The sequence below is a fragment of the Salmo trutta genome, chromosome 24 (genome assembly GCF_901001165.1).
Source record: "Salmo trutta chromosome 24, fSalTru1.1, whole genome shotgun sequence".
NCBI classification, from domain to species: domain Eukaryota; kingdom Metazoa; phylum Chordata; class Actinopteri; order Salmoniformes; family Salmonidae; genus Salmo; species Salmo trutta.
This window is the reverse complement of record NC_042980.1, coordinates 7,223,567-7,244,793: the sequence shown is the minus strand read 5'-3', so window position 1 is coordinate 7,244,793 and position 21,227 is coordinate 7,223,567. Positions and strand designations below refer to the sequence as shown.

Genomic DNA, 21,227 nt, shown 5'->3' with positions numbered 1-21,227 from the left:
GGGGAGTTTCTCCCATTGTTCTCCCAAATCAATTTATAACATTTTTGACATGCGTTTTTGTGGATTTTTTGTTGTTGTTATTCTGTCTCTCACTGTTCAAATAAACCTACCATTAAAATTATAAATTATAATTTCTTTGTCAGTGGGCAAACGTACAAAATCAGCAGGGGATCAAATACTTTTTTCACTCACTGAACAATGAATTAATATTGTGGTCTGCTCTCCAAGGCTGGACTTTGGTTTGATCTTCACCTATAATCAGCTAAATTAGAGAGACAAACCATCATAATTCTGCACATTCTTTTCTGGCTTCACATTAACTTATGCCCACTTGTGTGTTTGAGTTCTTAAGCTAAAACTACAACAGCAAATATTTGGATTCTATGAGCGCTGGCTTTGTCTGTACCAGTAACAGTGGAGTATCCTGTGGTTGTCCCTCCTCTCTTGATGGTGGAGAGGACTCAAAGGAGAGCATCAACAGGGACCGGTCCCCTGGGCAATCAACACTGACAAGAGAGGCCAGGACTTGACTTACGATTCAGTAAGGATGAGTTTAAGGGAACTTTACCCACCGTAGGCTGTGAGTACACATACGTGATGTAAAACTGTCATTGGTAGTACTATGGTTGCTGCAAGTGTATTGGCATCATATTAATGGCTATTTCAGCATTATGGTCATAGTGCTATGTGCCAAAGCTATGTGCATATTTGCCTGGCATTTTCTTTCAGATGTGCAATTTTTGCATTTTTCTGGAACTTGTTTTTTCATATACCGTAGTAGTATCTTATTTCAAAACCACAAGCTAAGTTGTCTCTCTGGTATATTTTTGTCATGAAAATGTTTTGCTATGCTGTTTTGCTAAAAATGTATTTATTTCATAAGGTTGCCAAAGTAATTGCTTATAATTTCCTGTATGTATCAGGGGATGTGCATTACGTTTCAGTAACATTTTAATACTGTCACTGGGCTCTACCTCAGAGATCTGGTTGAAGAAAGTTGCATCATAGGGTAGGTTACTGTATGTCTTTATTCTACCTGGTGTCACAGTATATTCTGTCTCCCCCAGGTGCCTACCTCACCCAGGTGGTATGTCTGAATGATGTCACACTTCGCTTTGAGATCTGGGATAATCCGGAGGAGCCCACGATGCACTGGTGGTGTACGATATCAGCAAACAGGTAAAACTAACACACACACACATGCACAAATGCACATAAACACACACTGGATGTAGATTGCTTATACCTAATGCATGCCCTGTGTGTGTGCGCGTTTACGTGCATTCGTGTGTGTGTGTGCACGCGTGGGTGTTTGTATTAAGGAGAGCTTCATAAGGTCCCAGCTGTGGCTTAGGGAGCTGGAGAAGTATTGTATTCCAGGTTCCATCGGGATGGTGCTACTAGGGAACAAGGGGGACCTTTCAGAGCTGCGCCAGGTGACATTACAGGTACTGTACTTACTGTATACAACAACACACACACAAATACATGTACACACTCTTGCATAGTCACACTTGCACCCACCCTCATAACACACCCACATACACTGTACATGTAACAGCACACAAACACATTCACACAAAATATAGGGAGACTGTAGGGAGTCATACATATGTCCCACGGGGATATTGACTGCATTCCTATATGATGACCATTCTGACAATCATCCCTCTCCCATCCCACAAACCTATACACATTGTACTGTACTTTCACAATGGTCACCACGTGACAGCAATGCAACTTCCCACTCATATTCGATTACTATTTTATCCTCTCTATTTATTTCATAGGAAGGACATAGTCTTGCCATTGACCGAGGCTTGCTTTTTATGGAGACCTTGGCCAAGTCAGGGAATCAAGTCAGTGAACTGATGCTGGCTATTGGTAAGTAGTTGTGCATCTGTAAGAATCATCATGTTATAATATTTCTCAATTTCTGTTCTTTGATATTCAAAATTGCGACATAAAACATTTTCTCACAGCTTTACATGTGTAGGTCTGAAGATACACCACTAGAGAGCAGCAGATAGACAGAAACATTATCCATATTTCTCCTAATGGAACATTTAGTCGATACAGAAGAAAAGTGAGAAAGCAGCAATGTTTGGTGAGAAATATAGATGGATGCGCTGTGTGTGATCCCTCTCTGTCAGCCCGCAGTGTGATTCAGCAGCAAGTCAGTCTGATAGAGTGGCAGGAGACAGTTAGTGAACCTGCACTACTCTGAAAACCTACATTAGCCACTGGCAATCTGTTGCCCCTCCATTGGACCCTTGTGTGTTCTATGTGGATAGGTGTATGTGTTTGTGTGTTGTTGTTATTAAGGGAGATAAGATTACAGACCGAATGGAACTGTAGTTCCCCATGACCTTTTAGTTTGATCACCCAAATGTGAAATCCTTAAGGAAAGAGGAGAAACTATGTTCAAAGATTTAAGGTTAACCAAAATCAAACATTTCCTTACTTATGTACAGTGCATTCGGAAAGTATTCAGACCCCTTCTCTTTTTCCACATTTGTGACTCGTTTCAGGAAACTAGGCGTATGTCGCGCGTCACTGCTGCACAGGAGTGCCATTTGAACGTAAACTTTTTTTAATCAAAATGCGTTTTGGGGCAGAAATGCCTTCCGTAACTTTCATGTGCCTTAATAACAAACTTGTATGCCATCTGTAAATACGAATAAAATTGATAAATTATGAGCCTAGTAGGTTTAGCCACGGAAAAAGTCAGCAACCTTCCCGCTAGACTTGAGTGGGCTGGATTTGCCAAGAGATGAGTTAGGATTGGTCTGTCATGTAGCACACTTCTGTCTACAACATGAGCTGGTCAGTATGTGTAGGTATTCCTTTCTAACGCAGCTTTTTTGAAAGATATCACGTTGTAGAACTGCATAAGTGTTGATCTTCGCTTTCTGGATGACCGAGTTTTGAAATCAATGGAAATAGAGTGTGATAGCTAAGGAGATGGAGAAAATTCTGCTGTTTGATTGCAAATATGCAGACAGATTCGAAAAGAGAACAGACAGAAGGCTGTTGTATAAAACACCTGTCTCCGGATTACATCTTCAAACTAAGGGCAACCATGGTATCCGTGACAGAGAGGGAGAAGCGTCCATCTATGTATATGGGTAAGATAGTCTAGCTAGCTACCACTTCAGATATTACACATTTCTAATTTTGTCAGAAAGTCGTTTTCATTTCAAATTAAAGTGTATTGTTAGCTAACTAGCTAAAGTTAGCTGGCTGGCTAGCTAGCTAAAGTTACATGTATGATCTGTGTAGTAATATTATTAATATCTCAGATCCATTTGCATTGCTAGTTATAGCCTAATGTTAGCTAGCTAACATTGAACATGGTTGATTAGCTACCAGCAGATTCATGAAGGGTAATAACATTATGAGTTGGGATTATGGTTCATTGTTTAGCCAGCAACTCCAGATTAAATTTAGGGACACACCCGCAGTATAAGCCAGCCTTTAGTCTTGAAATCTTTGATTGTTTAGCACATAGCCTCACATGTGAATCCTTAAAGAGATGTGTGGGGCTAAACTTAACCTCTTATATCTAGACGTTCCGCTAGCGGAACACCTGCTCCAATATCCAATGATGGGCGTGGCGCGAAATACAAATTCCTCGAAAAGCCGAAAACTTCAATTTTTCAAACATATGACTATTTTACACCATTTTAAAGACAAGACTCTCCTTTATCTAACCACACTGTCCGATTTCAAAAAGGCTTTACAGCCAAAGCAAAACATTAGATTATGTCAGCAGAGTACCCAGCCAGAAATAATCAGACACCCATTTTTCAAGCTAGCATATAATGTCACAAAAAACAAAACCACAGCTAAATGCAGCACTAACCTTTGATGATCTTCATCAGATGACACTCCTATGACATTGTTATACAATACATGCATGTTTTGTTCAATCAAGTTCATATTTATCAAAAACCAGCTTTTTACATTAGCATGCGATGTTCAGAACTAGCATTCCCACCAAACACTTCCGGTGAATTTACTAAATTACTCACGATAAACGTTCACAAAAAACAAAATTGTTAAGAATTATAGATACAGAACTCCGATTTTAAAATAGCTTTTCGGTGAAAGCACATTTTGCAATATTCTGAGTAGATAGCCCGGCCATCACAGGCTAGCTATTTTGACACCCACCAAGTTTGGTACTCATCAAACTCAGATTTACTATAAGAAAAATTGGATTACCTTTGCTGTTCTTCATCAGAATGCACTCCCAGGACTTCTACTTCAATAACAAATGTTGGTTTGGTTCCAAATAATCCATAGTTATATCCAAATAGCGGCGTTTTGTTCGTGTGTTCAAGACACTATCCGAAGGGTAAAGGGTGACGCGCCCGGCGCGTTTTGTGACAAAAAAATTCTAAATATTCCATTACCATACTTCGAAGCATGTCAAACGCTGTTTAAAATCAATTTATGTGATTTCTCGTAAAAAAGCGATAATATTCCGACCGGGAAACCCTGTTTTCGTTCAAAGACGAAAAAATAAAAACATGGAGTCGTCTCGTGCATGCGCCCCCAGTCTCATTGTTCTCAGATCGACCACTATCCAAATGCGCTACTGTTTTTCAGCCATGGCCTGCAAAGTCATCATTCAACGTTCTGGCGCCTTCTGAGAGCCTATGGGAGCGTTAGAAAATGTCACGTTACAGCAGAGATCCCCTGTTTTGGATAGAGATGATCAAGGAGGCCAAGAAATAGTCAGAGAGGGCGCTTCCTGTTTGGAATCTTTTCAGGTTTTGGCGTGCCAAATGAGTTCTGTTATACTCACAGACACCATTCAAACAGTTTTAGAAACTTGAGTGTTTTCTATCCAAAGCTAATAATTATGCATATTCTAGTTTCTGGGCAGGAGTAATAATCAGATTAAAAATTGGGTAAGTTTTTTTTATCCGGCTGTGAAAATACTGCCCCCTATCCATAACAAGTTAAGAGGGCATGAACGATGCTGAATGGGTGTAGACAGAAGAGCTCTCCAGTAGGTACCAAAACATTCAAGCGCCATTTTCTCTAAAGTGAGGTTACAAGCTTATCAATTTTCAAAGCAGAATTACTTTACCATTGTTCCTCAACTATAGTGTATGACATACCATTTTGTAACTCTGAGTCTCTACTTTTATCCAAAGTAAAAAAAACACCTTTTCAAATTTTGCTACATAAGACCGAATTGAGTCGGTCGGTCACATTTTGTTACGTTACAGCCTCATTCTAAAATGGATTAAACAAATGTTTTTCCTCATCAATCTATACACAATACCCCATAATGACAAAGTGAAAACAGGTTTTTAGAAATGTTTGCAAATGTATTAAAAATATAAAACAGAAATACCTTATTAAATATTCAGACCCTTTGCTATGACACTCAATTCAATCAAATGTATTTATAAAGCCCTTTTTACATCAACCAATGTCAAAGTGCTATACAGAAACCCAGCCTAAAACCCCAAACTGCAAGCAATGTAGATGTAGAAGCACGGTGGCTAGGAAAAACTCCCTAGAAAGGCAGGAACCTAGAAAGACACCTAGAGAAGAACCAGGCTCTGAGGGGTGGCCAGTTGTCTTCTGGCTGAGCTGGGTGGCGATTATAACAGTACATGGCCAAGATGTTCAAACGTTCATAGCTGACCAGCAGGTCAAATAATAATCACAAGCCTAGCCCCCCAACACAAACTATTGCAGCATAAATACTGAAGGCTGAGACAGGAGGGGTCGGGAGACACAGCATATAACCCCACCCATTTTGCCAAAGCACAGCCCCCACACCACCAGAGGGATATCTTCAAACCACCAACTTACCACCCTGAGACAAAGCCGAGTATAGTTCAAAGATCTTCCCCACGGCACGAACCCGAGGGGGGTGCCAACCCGGACAGGAAGATCACGTCAGTGACTCAACCCTCTCAAGTGACGCACCCCTCCTAGGGACAGCATGGAAGAGCACCAGTAAGTCAGTGACTCAGCACCCGTAATGCGTTAGAGGCAGAGAATCCCAGTAGAGAGAGGGGAACCGGCCAGGCAGAGACAGCAAGGGCGGATTGCCGATCCAGTGCCTTTCTGTTCACCTTCAGACCCCTGGGCCAGACTACACACAATCATAGGACCTACTGAAGAGATGAGTCTTCAATAAACACTTAAAGGTCAAGACTGAGTCTGCGTCTCTCACATGGATAGAGAGACCATTCCATAAAAATGGAGCTCCAGTTGTTTGTTTAGAAATTCTAGGGACAATAAGGAGGCCTGCATCTTGTGACCGTAGCGTACATGTATGTACGGCAGGACCAAATCACAAAGATAGGTAGGAGCAAGCCCATGTAATACTTTGTAGGTTAGCAGTAAAACCTTGAAATCAGCCCTAAGAAGCCAGTGTAGAGAGGCTAGTACTGAAGTAATATGATCACAATTTTTGGTTCTAGTTTAGCACTAACTCTAGTTTATTAGGTGCTTTATCCGGGTAGCCAGAAAGTAGAGCATTGCAGTAGTCTAATCTATAAGTGACAAAAGGATGGATTCATTTTTCTGCATCATTTTTGGACAGAAAGTTTCAGATTTTTGCAATGTTACATAGATGGAAAAAAGCCATCCTTGAAACAGTCTTGATATGTTTGTCAAAAGAGAGATCAGGGCCTAGAGTTACGCCAAGGTTCTTTCAGTTTTATTTGAGACGACTGCACAACCATCAAGATTAATTGTCAGATCCAACAGAAGATATCTTTGTTTCTTGGGACCTAGAACTAGCATCTCTGTTTTGTCTGAGTTTAAAAGTTAACAAAACTGCCGCCATCCACTTCCTTATGTCTGAAACACAGGCTTCCAGGAGGGCAATTTTGGGCCTTCACCATGTTTCATCGAAATGTACAGCTGTGTATCGTCCGCATAGCAGTGAAAGTTAACATTATGTTTCCGAATGACATCACTAAGAGGTAAAATATACAGTGAAAACAATAGTGGTCCTAAAACGGAACCTTGTTCCTGTTGTGCAGACTCAGGACAACTGAGCTTTGGAGAAATACGCAGATTTAAAGAGGAGTCCGTCATTTGCTTTCTAATGATTGTCACAGGCCGGCTCATAGCCTGTGGCAAAAATGAGGACATCGACAACTGGTATAGGCCAATTCAAAACGTTCTTTATTATAAAACTATTAACTATAAACAAAGAAAAAGGAATGAGGTGTGGAAATGTCATAATGTAAGGTGTATGTAAGGTGCATGGATGCGTGAATATGTATGTGTAAACATGACTGAGTGGAAACTAAATACATCTACAAAGGAACAAACAAAACCAGATCATACCTGGAGGAGCAGGGAGAAAGGGAGCGCAAGCCAGAAGCTCAGCGAGGAGCCAGACCAGAGAGAGGTTAGTGGAGCAGTTGGTTAAATACCCTGAGCCCAGGTGGCTCCAATCACACCAGCTGCAATCACTAACGACCCTCCTCTGCCTGCAGGGGGAACCACCCCTGCACTGCAGAGGAGGAGCCGTGACATGATCATTATCTTTTCGTGAAAGAAGTTCATGAATTTATCACTGCTGAAGTGAAAGCCATTCTCTCTTGGGGAATGCTGCTTTTTAGTTAGCTTTACGAAAGTGTCAAAAGACATTTTGGATTGTTCTTATTCTCCTCAATTAAGTTTGAAAAATAGGATGATCGAGCAGCAGTGAGGAATCTTTGATACTGCACGTTACTGTCTTTCCAAGCTAGTCAGAAGACTTACAGTTTGGTGTAGCGCCATTTCCGTTCCAATTTTCTGGAAGCTTGCTTCAGGGCTCGGGTCAAATACTTATTTCCCTCATTAAAATGCAAATCAATTTATAAAATTTTTTACATGCGTTTTTCTGGATTTTTTGTTGTTATTCTGTCTCTCACTGTTCAAATAAACCTAGCATTAAAATTATAGACTGATCATTTCTTTGTCAGTGGGAAAACGTACAAAATCAGCAGGGGATCAAATACTTTTTCCCCTCACTGTAGCTTATCATGAGATAATCTACCTCAGATGAGCAAAACCCTGAGACTTCCTTACATATCATGCACCAGCTATTGTTTACAAATATGCATAGGCCACCGCCCCGTGTCTTACCAGAGGCTGCTGTTCTGTCCTGCCGATAGAGTGTATAACCTGCCAGCTGTATGTTCTTCATGTCGTCGTTCAACCACGACTCGGTGAAACAAAAGATATTACAGTTTTTAATGTCCCGTCAGTAGGATATACGTGCTTTCAGTTCATCCCATTTATTTTCCTGAAAGTTAGCTAGCAGAATGGACAGCAAGGGCAGATTAGGCACTCATCTCCTGATCCTCACAAGGCATCCTGATCTCTCTCCGCAAAACCAACATTTCGTTTTGGGTCTGGTCAGGTGTCCGTAGCATGTCCCTCACGTCCGACTCATTGAAGAAGAACTCCTCGTCCAATGTGAGGTGAGTAATTCCAGTTCTGATGTCCAGAAGCTCTTTTAGGTCATGAGAGACGGTAGCAGCAACATTATGTACAAAACAAATTACCAACAACGTGAAAAAACAAACAAAATGGCATGGTTGGCTAAGAGCCGATAAGACGGCAGCCCTACCCTCTGGCGCCATCTTCCACTTGATGACCGAAGCACGTTATGTAAATGTAATATATCCGTTTCTTGTTTTTAAGAAGTTTTTGCTTTGTCATTATAGGGTATTCTGTGTAGATTGTTGAGGGAAAAAACGATTTAATACATTTTAGAATAAGGCTTTAAAGTCACAAAATGTGGAAAAAGTGAAGGGGTCTGAATACTTTCCGAATGCACTGTATGTAGCAGTGTAAATATTTAAGTTTGTTTTATTTTATAAATTTGCCCAAAATTCTAAAAACCAGTTTTTGCTTTGTCATTATGGGATATTGTGCACAGAGTGATGAGGGAGGGAAAACTATTTAATACATTTTAGAATGAGGCTGTAACGTAACAAAATGTGGAAAAAGTGAAGGGGTCTGAACACTTTCCGAATGCACTGTAGCTGCATTTTTTTATACTGAAATGGAACACTAAAGCTAATTGAGGCTTGATAAGGCACCAATCGTATCTTTGACCTTGACTGGCCATGGACATACCTCGTAACCAGACTCTAAAACGTACCATCTGAAAAAGAGAAGGGTTATGGCATAAACCACCAAAAAATACATATTTTGAGTATGGTACTGTGTAACTGCTAATGCTAAGTCAACAGACAGTGCTCAACCATAATCGTCAGGGAGAGGAACCAATATTAAAAGAACATAGCCTTTCTGATGTTCATAACAGAAATGCAACGACCAAGTTGAGCCAGACAAAAAAGTTTCCATTTGTTGACAATGCTAATCTCGGATGGCGTCAGTATGAATTTGACTGAGCATACTTTGAGGCTTAAAGACCCAATGCAGTCAATATTTAGTTTTTCCTGTATTTTATATCATATTGTACAACAGCTGATGAAACGAACACTGTGAAAGTCTGAAAAGATTTAACCAGTGTCATTAGCTAATAGTTGTTGGTTGAAAATACAATTTACACAGGACCTTTTTAATCAGCAAGTTGCATGGGTAGGACGTTCGGATTTCCATTGTTACATCACCATGCGGTAAATTGTTGGTTAATAGACCAATAATTGGTTAATAGACCAATAACAAAGAGAGTTCCAAACCTCTCTGCCAATAACAGCTAGTTTTCAGTTTTCCCCTCCCCACTCAGACCACTCCCAGACAGTCCTAGCAAAATTCTGGTTTGAGAAATAGTTTTTTAGGTAGAAAGTTATTTTCTCCCATTTTAATAGTAATCTATTACAGTACCTAATTGTAACCCAGAAATGATTTGATGATATACAAACGGCTGCATTGGGCCTTTAAATAAAAAATTATGGCACTATCTGGATACATGTAAGCTCCCTGAGTCAGATGTTCAACTGATACCAATTAGATACAGTGTCTCTCTGAACATCCAGAGCCAAGCCCATGGGAACATCCTGAGGGAGCTGGGTGGGTTGTATTCGTTATGGCACATGAGCCTCTGTCAAATGAAATGCATGTGTGTTTCAAAAATGTATACAATGACACAAACAATGTCACTGCCTGTGTGTGAAAGTGTCAGTGTTTATGTACTGTATGTACTATACACATGAGTGTGTTTGTGTGTGTACTGATTGTGTCGATGTGCTTGTGTGGGTTAGAGTGTGAATCTGTCTCTTTCGAGTGGCACTCTACAGCCATAGCAGACATTGACAGATGTACTTGAATCCAAGGAAAGTTTGTGTGTGTGTTTGTGCATGTGTGTGCGTGCGTGCGTGCAAAGAGAGCCTGTTCATCATTATGTTTTACTGGCATCAGTCTATATTCTATGATGTTAGAAGTGCATTCCCTCCCACACGGTCCCACCACTTTGTATCAACTCCATATTTTCCAATGTTTCTGCTTTTATTTGTTCTCCTGTCTTCTCAAGACACTCAAGCAGTATTTCTCCTAGGATCGTTCCAAGTTTCCAGCAGAGGGCTGCATCTTATTTCTTGCTGATTGAAGACATGGGATTTCTATTGAAAGAAAGATATGGGATTTAAATATAGAATATGGGATTTAGTTGACAGAGAACAAGCTTCTGAAGCGCCAAAGGGACTGCTGGGTTGTGTTCATTAGGGCACGCAATGTCAAATGTAAAAATTATAATTTTGCAGTGGAAAACAAAAATGAGCATTTCTTATTGGAAAACTCCAGGTAGTGCCTCCTTGTTTCAGTCCGTTTCTTCCGTTTTGTGCCTAATAAGCACGGCCCTGGTCTTCATTGTGTTTAAGCACTTGAGATAGATTCTATTTGAAGCCAGGGGCCATTTATAGGTGAAAGCTGATTTCATTGAGGCTGGAAAGGTACACATATTAATGACAATCTAAATGTGTTTTGTGAAATATTAGTTTTTATACACCACTAAAATTATCCTTGTCGGCAATAGCCTTGAGGCACAAAGTTATTTTCCCCATATTTTTGTATTACGAGTATGATTACATTTTGTTCCTGTCCATTACAGACTGGCTCAAGGTAATGTTTGCCGTTAAGGATCTAAGATTCAATCAGATCCGCCTTATCCCACGATAACCGACAAACTGCATAGAAAATTATTGTTTTTGTTTAGGCAATGTCGGGGGAGTAACTGTGTTGGAGCTGTCACATCAGTGAACGGTTGTTCTTGTGGTCATTGTCACAAAGCCAACCCATCCCACACGTGTTAGAAGTTCAGAAAAAGAAAGTGTAGGCTATATACAAATAATGACACTCAAATTGAAAAACAATCAAGAAAATAATAAGTATTTATATCAGCCTAATCGAGGTGTAGATTCCAACAAATATTCCAGTATTCGAACTTGTAACACGGCTGCATGGGATTTCTACTAATGCTACTCGGTGTATCCAACCGCGATGTCCGTGATAGGTATAGGCGTAACAGGGAAATTCCACTATCACAGATAATTTGGATAGCCATGCTAGCGTCACCCTCATGTGGGTGCTTGCAAGCACCTAGGTAGTGCAATGTATCAACAGCCAATCCAGTAAGGGCTGAAAGCTATTGTGAGCTTCGATAGGGAATATTGCAGAGTATTTGCATAAAGTTCAGCTTTCCCCAATTTAGGTCCAGCCCTGTTCACGCTTCACGATTCATTCATAATTAATACAAAAATCTGTTTATTTTAAATATATACACTACCGTTCAAAAGTTTGGGGTCACTTAGAAATGTCCTTGTTTTCGAAAGAAAAACACATTTTTTGTTCATTAAAATAACATCAAATTGATCAGAAATACATTGTAGACATTGTTAATATTGTAAATTACTATTGTAGCTGGAAACTGCTGATTTTTATTGGAATATCTACGTAGGCTTACAGAGGCCCATTATCAGCAACCATCACTCCTGTGTTCCAATGGAACATTGTGTTAGCCTTGATAATGATAAACTTGGATTAGCTAAATGATCATTAGAAAACCCTTTTGCAATTATATTAGCACAGCTGAAAACTCTAATTAACGAAGCAATAAAGCTGGCCTTCTTTAGACAAGTTGAATATCTGGAGCATCAGCATTTGTGTGTTCGATTACAGGCTCAACATGGCTAGAAACAAAGTACTTTTTTCTGAAACTCATCAGTCTAGTTTGAGAAACAGACGCCTCACAAGTCCTCAACTGGCAGCTTCATTAAATAGTACTCGCAAAACACCAGTCTCAACGTCAACAGTAAAAAGACGACACCGGGATGCTGGCCTTCTATGCAGAGTTCCTCTGTCCAGTGCCTGTGTTCTTTTGCCCATCTTAATATTTTATTTTTATTGGCCAGTGTGAGATATGGCTTTTTCTTTGCAACTCTGCCTAGAAGGCCAGCATCACGGAGTCACCTCTTCACTGTTGACGTTGAGACTGGTGTTTTGCAGGTACTATTTAATGAAGCTGCCAGTTGAGGAGTTGTGAGGCATCTTTTTCTCAAACTAGACACTCTAATGTACTTGTCCTCTTGCTCAGTTGTGCACCGGGGCCTCCCACTCCTCTTTTTATTCTGGTTAGAGCCAGTTTGCGCTGTTCTGTGAAGGGAGTAGTATACAGCGTTGTACGAGATCTTCAGATTCTTGGCAATTTCTCGCATGGAACAGACTTCATTTTTCAGAACAAGAATAGACTGATGAGTTTCAGAAGAAAGTCTTTGTTTCTGGCCATTTTGAGCCTGTAATTAAACCCACAAATGCTGATACTCAACTAGTCTAAAGAAGGCCAGTTTTATTGGTTCTTTAATCAGAACAAGAGTTTTCAGCTGTGCTAACATAATTGCAAAAGGGTTTTCTAATGATCAATTAGTCTTTTAAAATTATAAACTTGGATTAGCTCACACAACGTGCCATTGGAACACAGGAGTGATGGTTGCTGATAATGGGCTTCTGTACGCCTATGTAGATATTCCATAAAAAAATCTGCCGTATCCAGCTACAATAGTCATTTACAACATTAACAATGTCTACACTGTATTTCTGATAATTTTGATGTTTATTTTAATGGACAAAAAATGTTGACCCCAAACCTTTGAACGGTAGTGTGTGTGTGTGTGTGTGTGTGTGTGTGTGTGTGTGTGTGTGTGTGTGTGTATATGTGTATATATGGCACGGTATAATATATATATATATATATTATACCGTGCATGCGGAAACTATTCAGACTTTTGACTTCTTCCACATTTTTCTATGTTATAGCTTTATTCTAAAATTCATTAAATAGTTATTTTTCTCATCAATCTACACACAATTCACCCCATAAGCAAAAACAGGGTTTTAGACATTTTTGCAAATGTCTTAAAACGAAAAAATGAAATATCACATTTACACAGGTATTCAGACCCTTTACTCAGTACTTTGTAGAAGCACCTTTGGCAGCGATTACAGACTCAAATTTTTCTTTGGTATGATGCTACAAGCTTGGCACACCTGTATTTGAGGAGTTTCTCCCATTCTTCTCTGCAGTTCCTCTCAAGCTTTGTCAGGTTGGATGAGAAGAGAATCGTACAACCCATTGGTTATCTCACTACACCCCCATATGCCATGTCTTAAAATATGCAGACAGACGGATTAAAAGTATGTTTACAGTGCATTGTAATACTTCTGACAGACAACTTTCTAGCTCCGCCCACAACTTCCGTACTTCATAGCGTTCCCAGAAAGCATGGACTATTGAGTCATTATTAGTTTTACACTTAAGACATGACTCTGCCATTGTGCTTCAGAATTTGTGAATGTTGTCTCTATACATTGTATACATTAGCTCATGCTGGATTAAGTGTACATTTTTGCTTACTGTAATTTCACTAGTTATGCTCCAACTTTCTCTCTAGCTTGTGCCAACATCAGATCTTTTTAAGTAAAGTTTCCAATAGTTTATATTTTTTTCTCAAAGAGATTGTCAGTTGGATATGCTCTCTGCAAGGTTTATCTTCCCTATCATATGAACATCCTTTTCTGACTCAAATTTGATTTCCTCAATATTGCTGATGTCCAAAAGATTTTTAATCTGAATTTTGTGATATGTATCTTAAGTTTATTTATTTAACCTTTATTTAACTAGGCAAGTCTAGTTGCATGTATTTGAAACTATCTACACTGAAAAAAATATAAACACAACATGGAAAGTGTTGGTCCCATGTTTCATGAGCTGAAAAAAAAACGTTCCCAGACATTTACCATTCGCACAAAAAGCGTATTTCTCTCAAATGTTGCGCACAAATTTGTTTACATTCCTGTTAGTGCGCTTTTCTCCTTTGCCAAGACAATCCATCTACCTGACAGGTGTGGCATATCAAGAAGCTGATTAAACAGCATGCTCATTACACAGGTGCACCTTGTGCTGGTGACAACAACAACAAAAAACCACTAAAATGTGCAGTTTTGTCACACAACACAATGCCACAGATGTCTGAAGATTTGAGGGAGCGTGCAGTAGACATGCTGACTGCAGGGATATCCACCAGAGCTTTTGCCAGAGAACTGAATGTTCATTTCAAAACCATAAGCCAAAGTTGTTTTAGAGAATTTGATAGTAAGTCCAACCGGCCTCACAACCACAGACAACGTGTAACCATGCCAGTCCAGGACCTCCACATCTGGATTCTTCACCTGCGGGATCGTATGCACGAATTGTCTGAAAGCATTTCAGGGAAGCTCATCTGCATGACTGCAATTCAGTGTCATAACCGACTTCAGTGGGGAAATTCTCACCTTCGATGGCCACTGGCACGCTGGGGATGTGTGCTCTTCAAGGATGAATTCCAGTTTCAACTGTACCGGACAGATGGAACACAGTATGTCTGGCGTCCGGTGGGCGAGTGGTTTGTTGATGTCAACATTGTGAACAGAGTGCCACATGGTGGCCTTTGGGTTATGGTATGGGCAGGCATAAGCTACGGACAATGAACACAATTGCATTTTATTGTCCGGGGTTCAGGAGCGGACCGGTCACCCCTGCTGATGTGCGAGAACCTGTTGCGCCAGCTGAGGCACGGGAAGCTGTCGAGTCAGCTGGGGCGCGAGAACCTGACAGATCGGTTGAGACAGGGGAGCCTGGCAATCCGGCTGAGGCATGAGAACATGACGAGCTGGTGGAAGCAGGGGAGCCTGGTGATCCAGCTAAGGCATGAAATCCCAACAAGCTGGCTGAGGCATGTGAGCCTGACGAGCCGGCTGAAGCAGGGAAGCCTGGAGATATGGTTGGCATCAGAGCCTGTAGCAGTTCCCGGACCTGACGTCATTACTCTGACACAAAAAAATTAAATAAAACACTCCCTGATGCTTCCCTTAGGTGAGGTGTTATTCTGTAATGTGTGCGCTGAGAGTCGGGAAGCAAGTTCAGGGAGTGAGTGTTTAAATAAATAAAAGAAACACGAACCACAAACAACGCACTGACATGAACACAGAGTCAATAGCACCTGAGGAAAGAACCAAGGGATGTGACAGATATAGGGAAGATAATCGAGGAGGTGATGGAGTCCAGGTGAGCGTCAAGAGGCGCAGGTGCGCGAGAAGGTGGTGACAGGTGTGCGGGATAATCAGCAGCCTGATGACCTAGAGGCCGGAGAGTGAGTAGACGTGACATTAATCCACTTTACAAAGGGTGTAGTGCCTAACTGGCATACATAAGCAGCACATGAGTTTCAAGTTTGCGGAAGATAATATTCACCATAAAATGCACCTTGAGAATAAAAACATTACATGCATAATTGCATTTGCAGTCACTTTTGACTTTCACGATACTGGAACATTCGTGCTTATAGCCTACTACCATGTGCGCTTTGCTGTGAAGAAATAGGCTTATAGTTTATCAGCATTTTAAGCTAAACTTTCTGTTTTGTCAGCCTCATTGCTTAAACAAATTTTTGACGCTAGTGGTTGTATTAATTTGGGATCTATCCCATCCCACAACTGTCCCAGACTATGTTTGGAATATTTATTTATGGCACAGACAAAGTCAACTTTTGTACTGTGGGGGATAATAGATTGACATACTCATTTTGTTGGCTGACGAAAAGTGCATGTGGACAGTTCTTCTAATATCTTCAATATGAATAAGGACGCGCCCAGTTGCATCCCAGATGTGTCTGTCTTTACTTGTAGCCTGTGAGAAAAAAATCACATGACGGCGAGCCATTTGAGAGAAGTGCTTTGGAGCATGCAGACAGGAGAAGGGAATTATAATTATTATATTCAGCCCAAGGGCACAACCGCCACTGGCCACAAAAGGCATGTCTTTTTTTAGGGGGCATTATGGCCACAAAGGGGATGCCGCCGGGAAATTCGAGGCATTATCAAGTGCTTGTCAAATTGTGAGTGAGAGACTCATGAAGTGTGTACAGCCTGCACATAAAACAAAGCAGAGCTCATGCCTTTCATGCAACTTTTTTCAACTCATCATTAGTGGCATCATGCAGCCTTAGAATGTATAAAAAATCTAAACATATAGCCCAATGTTTGTATCACAACTAAAGTTATAAATGTCTCTAAATTAAGCATATAGGAGCACCTGTTTCTATGTTAACCAATCAAATCGTTTGGAGAAAATATATTTTCTATTTTATTCAGCTATGTTCAATTGTATTCTTCATACTATAAAATAATACAAAATAAGGCCATGGAATTCTAAGCAAATCTTGTCTTCTAAATGAACTAGTGTAGCCCACAGCCATATGGCATAGCCAGATCAGGGCCTAACATAAGGATAACTCAGAGTATGCTGAAATAGAATACATTTTCTTCATTGTTTCTTTAGACCTGTCTAAAATAAATAATGGATGTATTGTGATGGTGTAGACTATATTAAATGGATTTATTAGACTTTTTAAAATGTAGATGTTCCAAAGGTCTGCATCAGTGACTTGTATGCTATGCGTGGAAGCCAGGACATGCTAAATGTGTTTATGTTAATTTGAGACTTTTTTCTTTTTATAACTCACTAAATAGATAAGGTGAGCTATGTGGCCTTTTAAAGAGCAAATCAAATGGTGCTTCCGTCTGCCAGCATGAAAGTAGGCGGTAAAGTGTGAGCACATAATGTGTTTCTCAGTCTCTTTTTCTGTGTGTTTATGAGTGAGCTGCTTTGCTCAGTCACATTTTTTTCTACCGGTAGCTGTGCAGAGAAAGAAAGAGAGACAGACAGACTGATGGACGCACATGCTCAGTGGCTGAAGCAGCTGGGCCCAAGCCCTGTCATGCCAAGGTGTCCACTTGCCAAAATATGTCCATACTTGCTTCACAATTGGATTCGATTAGCTGTTAGTGTCTGTTGCTATATTAACAGTGTGATGAGCTAATGCTTAGAATTTTGGAGATCATTACAGCCAAAATAATGTTCCTCCCGCTATGTAAACAAAGCTGATTTCAGTGACAATTCCGCTGCTAAAAAACTATTTTTGTTTAGCTAATAAGATGAATGCATTACTTCAATCTACCTTTGACGACCTTGTTAACATTTCAACAGCAAAAAAACAGACAAGACTAATAAGGGAAATACACAAACTAATAGTACTGGTAGATAGCAATAAAAACAGTTCTACAGAATAACTGGAGGAACTTATTCAATGTATTCTATTACAAAAATAAAGCAAACTGGATGGAATATGGAGAAAAATGCTTTCTGATTATCCAACATAGGAACGCTACTAAAAATAATTTGCAGAAACTTGTCACTAAAGACAGTCATCTATGATTCTCAGAATAATATTTTAATAAAGGAAGCTAAATATTTTAAGCAGATGTTTTTTTTTCAGTCTCATCCTCACCCTCTGAATGACGATTACTGTAAGGAATTATTCTCCCCCCCCCCCAATTTTCTTTTTATATTAACAAATGCACAAAAAGATCAGTGCGAAGTCCAAATTACAGAGGAATGCATTTTCGAGGCTATTAAATATTTTCAGTCTGGAAAACCCCCAGGGCTTGATGGCATACCAAACCTTTTTTTCATATACTCAAAGCTCCATTATTAGCATGTTTTAACTGCTCCTATAGAAATTTGTGTTTGTCATGTACTCAGCTGGAAGGTCTGAGTTCACTATTATTAAGGCCTAGATGGAAAATATACGGAGCCAATCCATCTAAAAAACTGGAGACCTCCTGCAAACAATGTTGTGATGCAAAAAAAAATACCTGAGAAATGCATAGCACTCAGAATTAGAAATGTTTTACCAGGTATTGTTCATCCTGATCAAACAGGTTTTTACATGGATAATACATAGGAGATAATATACAACACTACTAGAAATAATATAACAACGTGAAACATCTAAGAAGCCAGGCCTGGTATTTATAGCGTATTTTGAATTTTGAAAAGGCATGTGAAAAAGTCAGACTGGATTTTACATATAAATTCCTGGATTTTACCAATTTTGGTGTGTCTCTTATTTAATGGGTAAAAGTAATGTACTGTATAGCTACCCCAGATGTAAAATGGTAAATAGTGGATAATTCTCAGGGAGTTTTGAATTGTCAAGAGGAATTAAATATGGATGTCCACTGTCACCATATCTATTTGTTATGGTTATAGCTATTAAAATCAGATCAAATAACAACATTAGAGGATTAGAAATCCAAGGCTTAAAAACAAAGGTGTCCATGTATGCCAATGACTTAAGTTTTATATTAAGTTGCAAGGTAGATCCATGCAATGTCTCATTGAATGTAACTTTTCTGGACTCTCTGGACTAAAACCTAATTATGATAAGTGTATCATATTATGTATTGGATCTTTAAAAAATACAACTTTACATTACCTATTAAATGGGCTGATGGTGAAGTAGATATACTTGGTATTCATATCACAAAATGTATAAATGAGCTCTCCACAATGAATTTCAATAGAAAACTAGTCAAAATAGACAATATCCTGCAACCATGGAGAGAATACCTGTACATGGAAAAATGACACTGATTAACTCCTTAGTTATATCTCAGCTTACTCACTTATGGCATTGCCTACTCCTGATTATTCGTTTTTCAAATCATATGTGCAAATTTTTCCCCGCTTTATCTGGGATGCTAAACCAGACAAGATAAAGCGTGCCTATCTATATAATGAATATGAACTGGGTGGGCTGAGATTATTAAATATAAAAGCACTAAACCTCTCTCTAAAAGCTTCACTTATACAAAAGTTTTACTTGAACCCAAAATTGTTCTCAAGTAGATTACTAAGAAAAGCTCATCCATTGTTTAAAAATTGCCTTTTTTCCTTTGTGCAGATTGCCATGTCTCATTTTCGATTAATTGAAAATGAAACCTATGATACTCCCCCAAGGACAGTACAGGGGACAGCCGAAGAACCCTTTTAGGTTCTAGATAGCACCTTTTTGTCGAACAGCGTACAGTACACTAAAATATGCTATTAGTCCTAATATGATTCCATTTTTCCTATCTCCCTCCCTGTCACGTCCTGACCAGCAGAGGGAGTAATTGTATTAGTTTTGGTCAGGACGTGGCAGAGGGTTTGTGTTTTGTATATTTCTACGTTCTGTCTAGGTTATTTTTCCTAGGTTTGGGTGTTGGACTCTCAATTGGAGGCAAGTGTTTCTAGTTGCCTCTGATTGAGAGTCCTATAATTAGGTGTGTGTTTGGTTTGGGTTTTTGTGGGTAGTTGTATTTCGCACTGCTGTTGTAAGTATAGCCTGTGAAACTGTCGGTCTGTCATTCTTTGTTTTCTTGTTTTTCCTCGTGTTCACATTTATTTAATAAATATATATGTTGAACATGCAACCTGCTGCACCTTGGTCCTCTCTACATAACGACAGCCCTTACACTCCCACCACATGGCATAGGCATAGCTCAGTACTATAGTAGTATACTTGTGGTTCAATTAACATAATGCAGGACACAAGACAGTTGAATAACGTTCAACTTGGAAATACTAAAAAGAGTTACAACAATTAATTCATTAAATTAACACCCAGTCAATATTTAAGATTGAAATATAAAAGCATTGTCATTAACTTATTTATTTAATTTAATATACCCACATGGCAGTTATAGACTGCAATACATGGGTATTTATTAGATTTTTTCATTTAACCTTTGTTTAACTAGGCAAGTCAATTAAGAACAAATTCTTATTTACAATGACTGCCTCCCCCGGCCAAACCCGGACGACACTGGGCCAATTGTGTGCCGCCCTATGCGACTCCCAATCACGGCCGGATGTGATACAGCCTGGATTCACTGTAGTGTATCTCTCAGTTCTGGCATGGAAGGCTGCTGTTTGTACCACGGATCCATAACTATGGGCGTGGAAGTGTGAATGTGTGGTTTCGGTAGGAGAGAGCAGAACACAAAGTGCCATTAATATCATGATAACATACATAGAAATATACTGCTCAAAGAAATAAAGGGAACACTTAAACAACACAATGTAACTCCAAGTCAATCACACTTCTGTGAAATCAAACTGTCCACTTAGGAAGCAACACTGATTGACAATACATTTCACATGCTGTTGTGCAAATGGAATAAACAATAGGTGGAAATTATAGGCAATAAGCAAGACACCCCCAATAAAGGAGTGGTTCAGCAGGTGGTGACCACAGACAACTTCTCAGTTCCTATGCTTCCTGGCTGATGTTTTGGTCACTTTTGAATGCTGGCGGTGCTTTCACTCTAGTGGTAGCATGAGACGGAGTCTACAACCCACACAAGTGGCTCAGGTAGTGCAGCTCATCCAGGATGGCACATCAATGCGAGCTGTGGCAAGAAGGTTTGCTGTGTCTGTCAGCGTAGTGTCCAGAGCATGGAGGCGCTACCAGGAGACAGGCCAGTACATCAGGAGACGTGGATGAGGCCGTAGGAGGGCAACAACCCAGCAGCAGGACCGCTACCTCCGCCTTTGTGCAAGGAGGAGCAGGAGGAGCACTGCCAGAACCCTGCAAAATGACCTCCAGCAGGCCACAAATGTGCATGTGTCTGCTCAAACCGTCAGAAACAGACTCCATGAGGGTGGTATGAAGGCCCGACGTCCACAGGTGGGGGTTGTGCTTACAGCCCAACACCGTGCAGGACGTTTGGCATTTGTCAGAGAACACCAAGATTGGCAAATTCGCCACTGGCGCCCTGTGCTCTTCACAGATGAAAGCAGGTTCACACTGAGCACGTGACAGACGTGACAGAGTCTGGAGACGCCGTGGAGAACGTTCTGCTGCCTG

At 40.0% G+C, this 21,227-nt stretch overlaps 1 pseudogene; it reads left to right on the top strand.

Annotated features, from left to right (window-relative positions):
* The first annotated feature begins 383 nt into the window (after positions 1–383).
* Positions 384–15,321, top strand: LOC115161473 (ras-related protein Rab-17-like; annotated as a pseudogene).
* The last annotated feature ends 5,906 nt before the right edge of the window (positions 15,322–21,227 follow it).